The following is an 8,366-nucleotide window of genomic DNA, read 5'->3' as shown; positions in this document are numbered from 1 at the left end:
CGTGAAGTGCTGGTGTGGGGCCGTGTGCAGTGCCAGCCAGGTGCTCTCAGCAGGCTGTCATCTTGTGAGACACACTCAATAGTCATTAGGCCCTATCTCTCCATCCAGGCCCATGGCCCTTAGCAACACACACACACACACACACACACAGACACACACACACACACACAGCCAAGTGGCACCTTCCTGTAAACAAACAACACACGGCAGCAGGACATGGCAGCGGCTCCTCTCTCCCTCCCTTGACACTGATGGCTTACGTCCCTCATGCATTAGTACTCTCCTCTGGCACTGGAGAGCAAACCAGCTGAGCAAGCCGGGACACCTGATGTATGCCAGGTCGGATGCAGCCAGGACCTGAAGGAACACCTTTCAACAGCAGTCGTGATGGAAGTCACTGCAGGATATGGCTTCTTTTTTTTCTTTTTTTGAACAGCAAGTACTGCGGGAGACAACCACACGCAGTACTACGTATGGCAACAGCAAGGAAACATGACCAGTCATCGTCTATCTGCAAAACATCAGTCAGCAACAGTTCCATCAGAAGTGCTCTCACACGTCCTTAATGGAAAATGTGTGATTGGCAAGTAGTGGAGACTTTATAAGAGACTAACTCTAAACATCGAGCAGAAGAGATTCATAATCAGGTGCAACATACATTCAATTCTATGCTGCAGATGAAAGAAAGACAATGACATCAGATCCTTTGTGGGCGGCAGTAGCTGATGGAAATATGTCTACAACTGTGAGATAAATCAACATAATGCTGACATTGCGATAAAAGACAAGTGCGAGTATTGGCAACATGAACGACAACGTATGGCCTGCTGATTAAAGTGAAGGCGGTTAGCCCTGAAGTTAGCAACAGCTCATGTGCACTTAAGGTGGGCGGACCTTTAAGGTGGACAAACACTGTTCTCCTTTAAATGATAAGCTGGGATTTCACTTCAGCTTTTATTTTTAATATTTATTTTTAACCATTTAACTGTAAGCATGGTTAAACAGTTAATTATTAACATACTTACAGGAATCTATGTTCCATTTGTGTCAGGAAAACAACGTTGAATGTTTAAACTAGGAAGAGCATATTTAATTTGTTACATCCAGAAAGTGAGGAACATGTGATTTAGATAAAACATGTTTTCAAAGTTATAGTTAGAGCTGTAATGGCATTATTAGGTACTCACATGAGTACTCTGTATCAGCAAGGACCCAAACGTACTTGTACTCGGTGTGAACTACAGTGGCATCGGTGCGTCCCTATTGCCAGAGGTTCGGGCTGTAATGATGGCGCTTTAATGTTGTTTTTCCCCTTGTCTTAAAAGCTCCATTGCAGTTGAGTATATTTAGCTCCATCGCCCAAAGTCGGCTGAGCTGCACATTAAAAACTTTGGGAAGAGAGTTTATATACAAAATAAATGCAGTGGTGAATAGAAAGCAATTATGTGGGATGTGAACATCTGTATGATGAGTTCATCCATGGCGAGGTCTGATTGTTCTTGATCCTCCTTGGATCAAAGGCTGAGAAAGTCAATGGAGCGGGGTAAGTATATCACAAAAGCAATAATAAACTAATCAAGTACCGAGCAGCGCAGAATAGTCAGCTGTCAACTGATTATATTTGGCATAAATGATGTATCATTCGCTTTCTGAGCACTACCTGGCTATATTTTGTTTCTATCTATTTTAAATAAACAAATACATAGATCCAGCTAACTTCCTTACCTATTGTATTTTTTTTTTTTAAATCACTTTTCTATTTCTGTTGTGCTATCTGATTCATACTGGCAAATTTAGAGAAGCTGCTGGGTGACATCACCCACATTACACCAGTCTGTTTTTGCCAAAACAGATCACGCAACAATCCAGCACAAACTGCAGAGTGACATGCCCTGCATGACCCAGAGAATAAGACAACAAACACACACACCCACCTGTGTGCCACACACACAAACACACTGCTCTACACTTATCCACTCGCACAAAACTACTCTCTTCACACCCAGAACGAGGTAGATGAGGTGTGAGTGTTGGATGGGGAAGAAGTTATATATGTGCAAATTCACAGGCGCACACACACACACACACACACTCACTCAGACACACATGGCTCTGCCCTGTTTCGACCGGGCTGCAGAATCCCTGGCCCCTGTCATTCATTAGTTTACAAAAGCTGTGTGAGGCAGACATGAGGTCACTGTGCCGCTTTGAAGACAGGAACACACAGACAGTGTATTAGAAGGTAAAGAGCATCTGACTGGGACCAAGACAGAATACTTATTAACCCGGTCAATGAGTGCTGCTATTGTGTCTCCCCTCACCTCCCTGGTGAGGAGGAGCCGTGCTGAACAAGACGTCGGGGGTGTGAAGGGCCAGACAGGTCAAATCCTTTTTTTCCCCGTGCCCGGCTGAATAATGTCTCCCTGAATCTCTGAGAACACGTTGCTCCCAATGCAGATTGTGCAAATATGACCGCTGATCGCAGGCGATTTGTGCAACCGTGCAAAGTTATTCTGAGAAGGCACAATATGTATAGGCAAATGTCTGGACGGACACATGTATGAACACGCTTGCCATGAGCGCGCACACACACACACACACACACACCCAGCCACCACGGTCCGTTGCTGAGTCAGTGTGTGAAGTCGCTGGTGTATGAAATGAGGGGAGTACCTTTCATTTCCTCCCCATGGTTCTCCACAACTGCCAACAGGAGTATGTATGCCCTCCTGCGCCGCTGTTTCAGCATGTCACGGCTATGACTCAGAGCTAAGAGAGCAAACAGGAAGGATGTTAAACGCTGTGGAAGACACACATGAACACACGCACGCATCAAGAAAGTGGCTCAAAAGGAGCCTCAAAGACTACACGGAGAAGGAAAAAAGAAAAAAGTCGGATAACAACGTTGTAACTGGGGCAAGAGCTGCTACAAATACATCCGACTGAGCACATGACACATGTGAGTACACAAGTACTTCCATGTTTGCACACAAGCTCACGCACACGTGTGTGCACACACACACTAGCTCTAAAAAAAGAAAGAAAAAAAAGTCCCCCCCACACACACACATTGCTGTCAAAGTCAGGTAGGATGAGTTCAAAGGTGTGACGGAGTGTGATTGCCGGTGAGGCCGAGACGTGAGAGGTGGACGGATAGAGGGAGGGGTGACAGTAAGAAGGACGGACAAAGAAGGAGAGAGAGAGAAAGAGCGATGCGGGTGAGTTGGTCAGATGCCGTCACTCACCTCCGTCCTCACCTGGTAACATTTCTGTCACCTCATGCCATCACCTTGTCACCCCCGCGTCCGTGCCACCCCGTCACCGATCCGCTAAGCAACTGAGGCCTGTCAGCCCGTTGTCCTGAGACCAGGTTCACCCCTGACCTTTTGTTTCTTTCAGACACGCTACAGAGAAAAGAGCCGAGGCACAGGAGGAGGGGGGGTGGGGGGGGGCAGTTGTGTCCGGACATGCCTATCACCCTAGATCACAGGCCGCCGACATAAATGCTACAGGGGCCACAGATTTATGAGGGTGTGTAATATTGTGGGTGCACTACTGCCCCCCCCCCCCCCCCCCCCCCCCCCCGCAGTCCTGTTATTAACACAGGGGTAGGATGTCTGGTCATGGCACACAGATACACACGCACAAGCACACACACACACACACACATGCAAATGCCATTAAAATTAAAATTAGAGGCCTCTTTCTCTGAAAGGAAGCACTGTCGCTTTTGTATGTCTGTATGTGTGTGTGTGTGTGTGTGTGTGTGTGTGTGTGTGTGTGTGTGTGTGTGTGTGTGTGTGTGTTGTTTATGTTTCACAAGTGGAGAAAGTCCTTACTTGAATAAATGTGAGTCACATTTGCGTCAGAAAAAAATGAAAAAGGCTTTGCGGCCTGGTAAAAAAAAAAAAAAATCAAGTAAACAGAACTATTGCTGCGTTAATGAACCACATCCTGGTTATGAGAAACCCAAACATGATAGCTGGGATATGTCAGTGTTACCTAGGACTTTGTTATGTAAACAACCTCCTCCGGTTGACTTGTCGATTTTTGTGGTCTGTGTAAATACTGTGTTCTTATGATATTTAACGCGGGGCGGACCACAGATGCTAGAAAAGAGTGCAAACGACTGGAAAATTGCCTGTTCAAATACTGTTGAGGTGCTATTGAACAAGGAACTAAACCCCAAACCTCTCCAGTGCTCAACAGTAGAAGTCTGTGGTTGAACCGTTTCATATGTGAGAATTTGCAACAGTGAGCAAACTGCTGCTAAAATCGGCTGTATAATGTACTATATACGTATATATATATATATACTTTATGTTCAAGAGGAACATGAATGATTAGAAGGAGCCTTGATATTAAATAATACCAAGCTTGGATTACTCTACACTGAGGGTATTTTGTGTTTGTAACACCCCAAATTACATAGTTTAGTATTTCCTTGTGAAAAAAAGAATGAATCAAATAGTCAGATATGATACATTTAGTGTGAAAAGCGGGTTATAAAGATGCACTTAGCCACACAAAGGACAACAATCCTGCCTCTATTATTTACATCAAACTAAATGTATTCCTAATCAAAAGTTATTACTTCCTTCACCTAGAAACTGATATGTGCCATATGAAGTAGACCTGTATCATAATTTAAGGTGGTATATATAAGACAGCCACTCAACATACAGTTTGCTCACAGCTAACAATGCTAACAGCTAACAATGCTAACAGCGTTAACAGTACAAACTGTCAGCGCTGGCAGAGCTAACCGTGTTTACCAACGTGCCCTAAAAGCACGCACAGCCCGCTATGTCAACAAAGAATGGAGAAGCTCAGTTTACAACACACACAGAGGGAAAACATTCTATGCTCTGGTAGACATAACGCCACTATCTTTATATAGCAAAGAGCTGTTTGCTGTTATATTAATACTATAGATATCTTAATTTAGTACCTTGTGCGACCGTTATCATTTTACATTATGTTGAGATATCAGGGAGGGTGGGGTCCAAATAAAATATTAATAATGCTTAAAAAAAAGAAGCTAGTTAGCGCAGGCTTATGACAGAAACAGACAATGTAGCAGTGTGACGGAGAGGAGCCAGTCTCAGCAACACAGGACATTTTGCCATGAGGAAGTATGAGCCAAGGAATGCATCATGAAAACAGAGTGCAGCAAGCCACACATGTCCCATCAGACGCCACGGAACATTACCCATAATCCTCTCGACAAATACATGCATCTGATACCATAACAACGCTCGACTAACACTTAGGAAGGGAGAGTGTGGGACGCATCCGTAGCAACACCATAATTACAAAGAGAGCCAGGGCTGACTAAGTTTAGAAGACCCAGTAAGCAGCCCCTTCCCCCTCCTCCTCCTCCTCCTCTTCACATGCTCCCACACTGATATTTAACAAAACATTAATCTTCTTGCCAGTGGCTCCAAAGAATACTGGTGATGTAGCTTCGGCACAGAGGCTGGGGTAATAGTAATTCCATTGTTCTGCCCTTTTATTTATGCCTTGGCTCTACCAGGCAGATGAGGTAAGTCTCTTTTTTCATGTTATTATTCAGAAGTGGTGATACATAAAGCCAGATTACACAAATGTCTCTCTGTTTCACAGCGCCGCCACCTCACACCTCCCTCGCCAACGCTTAATGCGCCCTCCTCACCCCCCACTCCCCCTTCCCCCTTCCCTCCACTGGCTTTCAATAGCACATTTCCCCTTTCTCCCCCTCTTTTCTAAATCACCCTCAACATTTGCATGTGAATTGCTTGTATATCTTCTTTTATATGATGCACCGACAACACTGGCTTTCGAAAAGCAAGAGGAGGGGGAATTGCCACAACCCCCCCTACGCACCAACCTCCCCCCACCCACATCACCAACTCCCACCAAAAAAAAAAACAAGATGTTACTCTAACTCCCCTCCCAGGATTGGCAAAGCAGCAGTTTCATTAAAAGAGCAGGGGAACAGTGCAGGTTTTATGATATGGAGACAAGTTCCTTTGTGCTCTCCAGAGACAACCCTTCTGTGTGTGGATGTTACTGGGGCGATAATCCCGCTGGAATTCTCCTAAGCACTTTTACTGACATTTTCAATTATCACCATGCCAGGGCTCGGTAAATGGCATTTAAGGGGCCCCCGTCATCTCCCCACGTTGAATCATATTTGTGAATCAGACAGCGGTAAGAGTTGGATTCTGTTTGCCCCCGAGGGCTGGGGAGACGGTACGGAAGCTCTGGTGACTCGGCGGTCGAACCAGATACGGCGTCACAAAATCCAGCATTTACACATCCACGCACAAAAACTTGGGGGAGCAACCACAGACACACGGGCGCACAACCGGCTCCCTCGAAACCATGCCTGCCTTGTAATTTACAACGTCAGCAGGCACGGCCCCCTTTTTTCAAACGGAGCACATGGTGCGGACTCCGAAAACCAAACAGAGAGGCTGACCTCACCGGTGCACAGTGCACAGGGTCAGACTTGTTTTCCCTTCACCTCTGACTAGATCCATTTACACAGGACTCCAAAGGCACTCCACGTCTTTGGGCTTGGGTTACATACTTACATCCCTGTAATAATTCAGACATGTATTGCAAAGAGATTTCTTTCTCCCTCTCCCCCCGCGTTCTGTTTCAGTGAGCTCTGCTTTGTTTCAAACGTGGATCAACTTCAAAGCAGTGAAACCGACAGATTGATAGCTGAAGACTATTCCATAAGAGATTGAGTTTCGGATCACTTTTTGGAACAGTTAAAAGACACAATTGCACCAAATAAGTCCTAAGACATTTCTGCTTTATTAAACAGCAAAAGTGACTTACAGTAAGAGGCATAAAGGTAGGAGATAACACAACGGAGCTGGCGTTGTGTTTGTTTAGTCTACGATCGCTGACTCTCTTCCATAAGTGAGGGCATGTTGCGGTGTGTCAATCCTCTGCGTTGCGTAATCGTAACTTAACAGGCGCCAATTAACCAGGTCAAATTTCTTTGTGTACCCACTGTACTCACTGACACCGTGATATCATGACAAACACACGGCATGCTCAATATCCAGCTGAACCGCAGACGATCCGAGAACAGCTGTTCACATGCCTCCGTGCCCCCTTCTCCCCTCCGCCCGAGCTGACATCATTCCCAGCATCCCCTCCTTCCTGTCTCTCTTTTTAGATGGGCTCTGTTATGACAAGTTTAATTGAGGGTTGTCAAGCCATAACATTTCTGTAAATATTAGACTTGCCAAGAGCGCCGAATAAGAGGAAATGGCCTTACTGTATGTTCTTCTCTCAGGAGCACAATGTGTGCCTTTGTAAGTGGAATCGCCAAGAGGCATTTTGACACCCCACTTTTGTCTCAGTGAGCTTGCATAAAATCTAATCTAATTCTCATTACAGAACAGCAGCCGCGGAACACAGACATCCTTTAAAAGCGCCATTACAGCTGATTTCACACTGGGATTAGAGTATTCACCTGGGAAGAAACTCGAATAAATAATATAATAAGTGGCACCTGCTTGAGAGAGAAAAACCCCAGAACAAAAATAAACAAATCAACATGTCTTGCGTTTAAGGATCTAAAAGTTGAAAGTTTCATTTTCTTCCATCAAGAATAAAAGATTCATTTTTCAAGTGTCGTCATAGAATAGTAGCAACGCTGATGTCATCTCTTATGTCTGCCTATACAAAAGCCTCCTCATTGATCAAAGCGATGACAACGTTGGCTATGAATGCTCATGTGTTATCCTAATCCTTTTCACTGTGTTTAAAGAGCACCTGGTCCAACGCACACAGGAGCTTATTTTGGATTTCAGGGAAAGGAGATGGTGAGGTATGGGGATGTAGAGAAGGAAAGCCGACCCTTGAGTCACTAGTGAGGAGCTGCATGATTTACATGGGCATACATGTGTGTGTGTGTGTGTGTGAGATGGTGTGAGGCCTCCATTGTGTTTTTGGGGAGTGTGTTCCAGTAAGTGACATGGAGTCTTACTCACCTTGCGGGAGGGGGGAGGAGGAGGGGGGAGGAGGGGGTGAGTCAGTGTGCATCATCAGTCACGGCTAGCCAAGCAGGGGCACTCAGCAGCACACTGCACTAACACTGATGTGGGATTTATGTTGCAAAATGAAGTGGTACATTTGAGGACAAAACAAAGTGTGCCGTCGCTGCGGTGTGTAAATGTGCAAATAAAGTTTTGTTTTTGTCACTCTCCTGCCAAATGCACACTGGGTGCAGAGGTTAGTCAAGCAGGCTCAGGGTTGGACTCGGTATGATTCCTAAGCTGTTTGATTATTGATTGATTATCAAGATCATTTAATGCCGAATGTTCCCTGGTTCTCAAATGTGAGGATTCGCTGGAAGTTTG

Source organism: Eutrigla gurnardus (genome assembly GCF_963514095.1).
Source record: "Eutrigla gurnardus genome assembly, chromosome: 1".
Classification (NCBI taxonomy): Eukaryota; Metazoa; Chordata; class Actinopteri; order Perciformes; family Triglidae; genus Eutrigla; species Eutrigla gurnardus.
Note: the sequence above shows the minus strand (reverse complement) of the source record.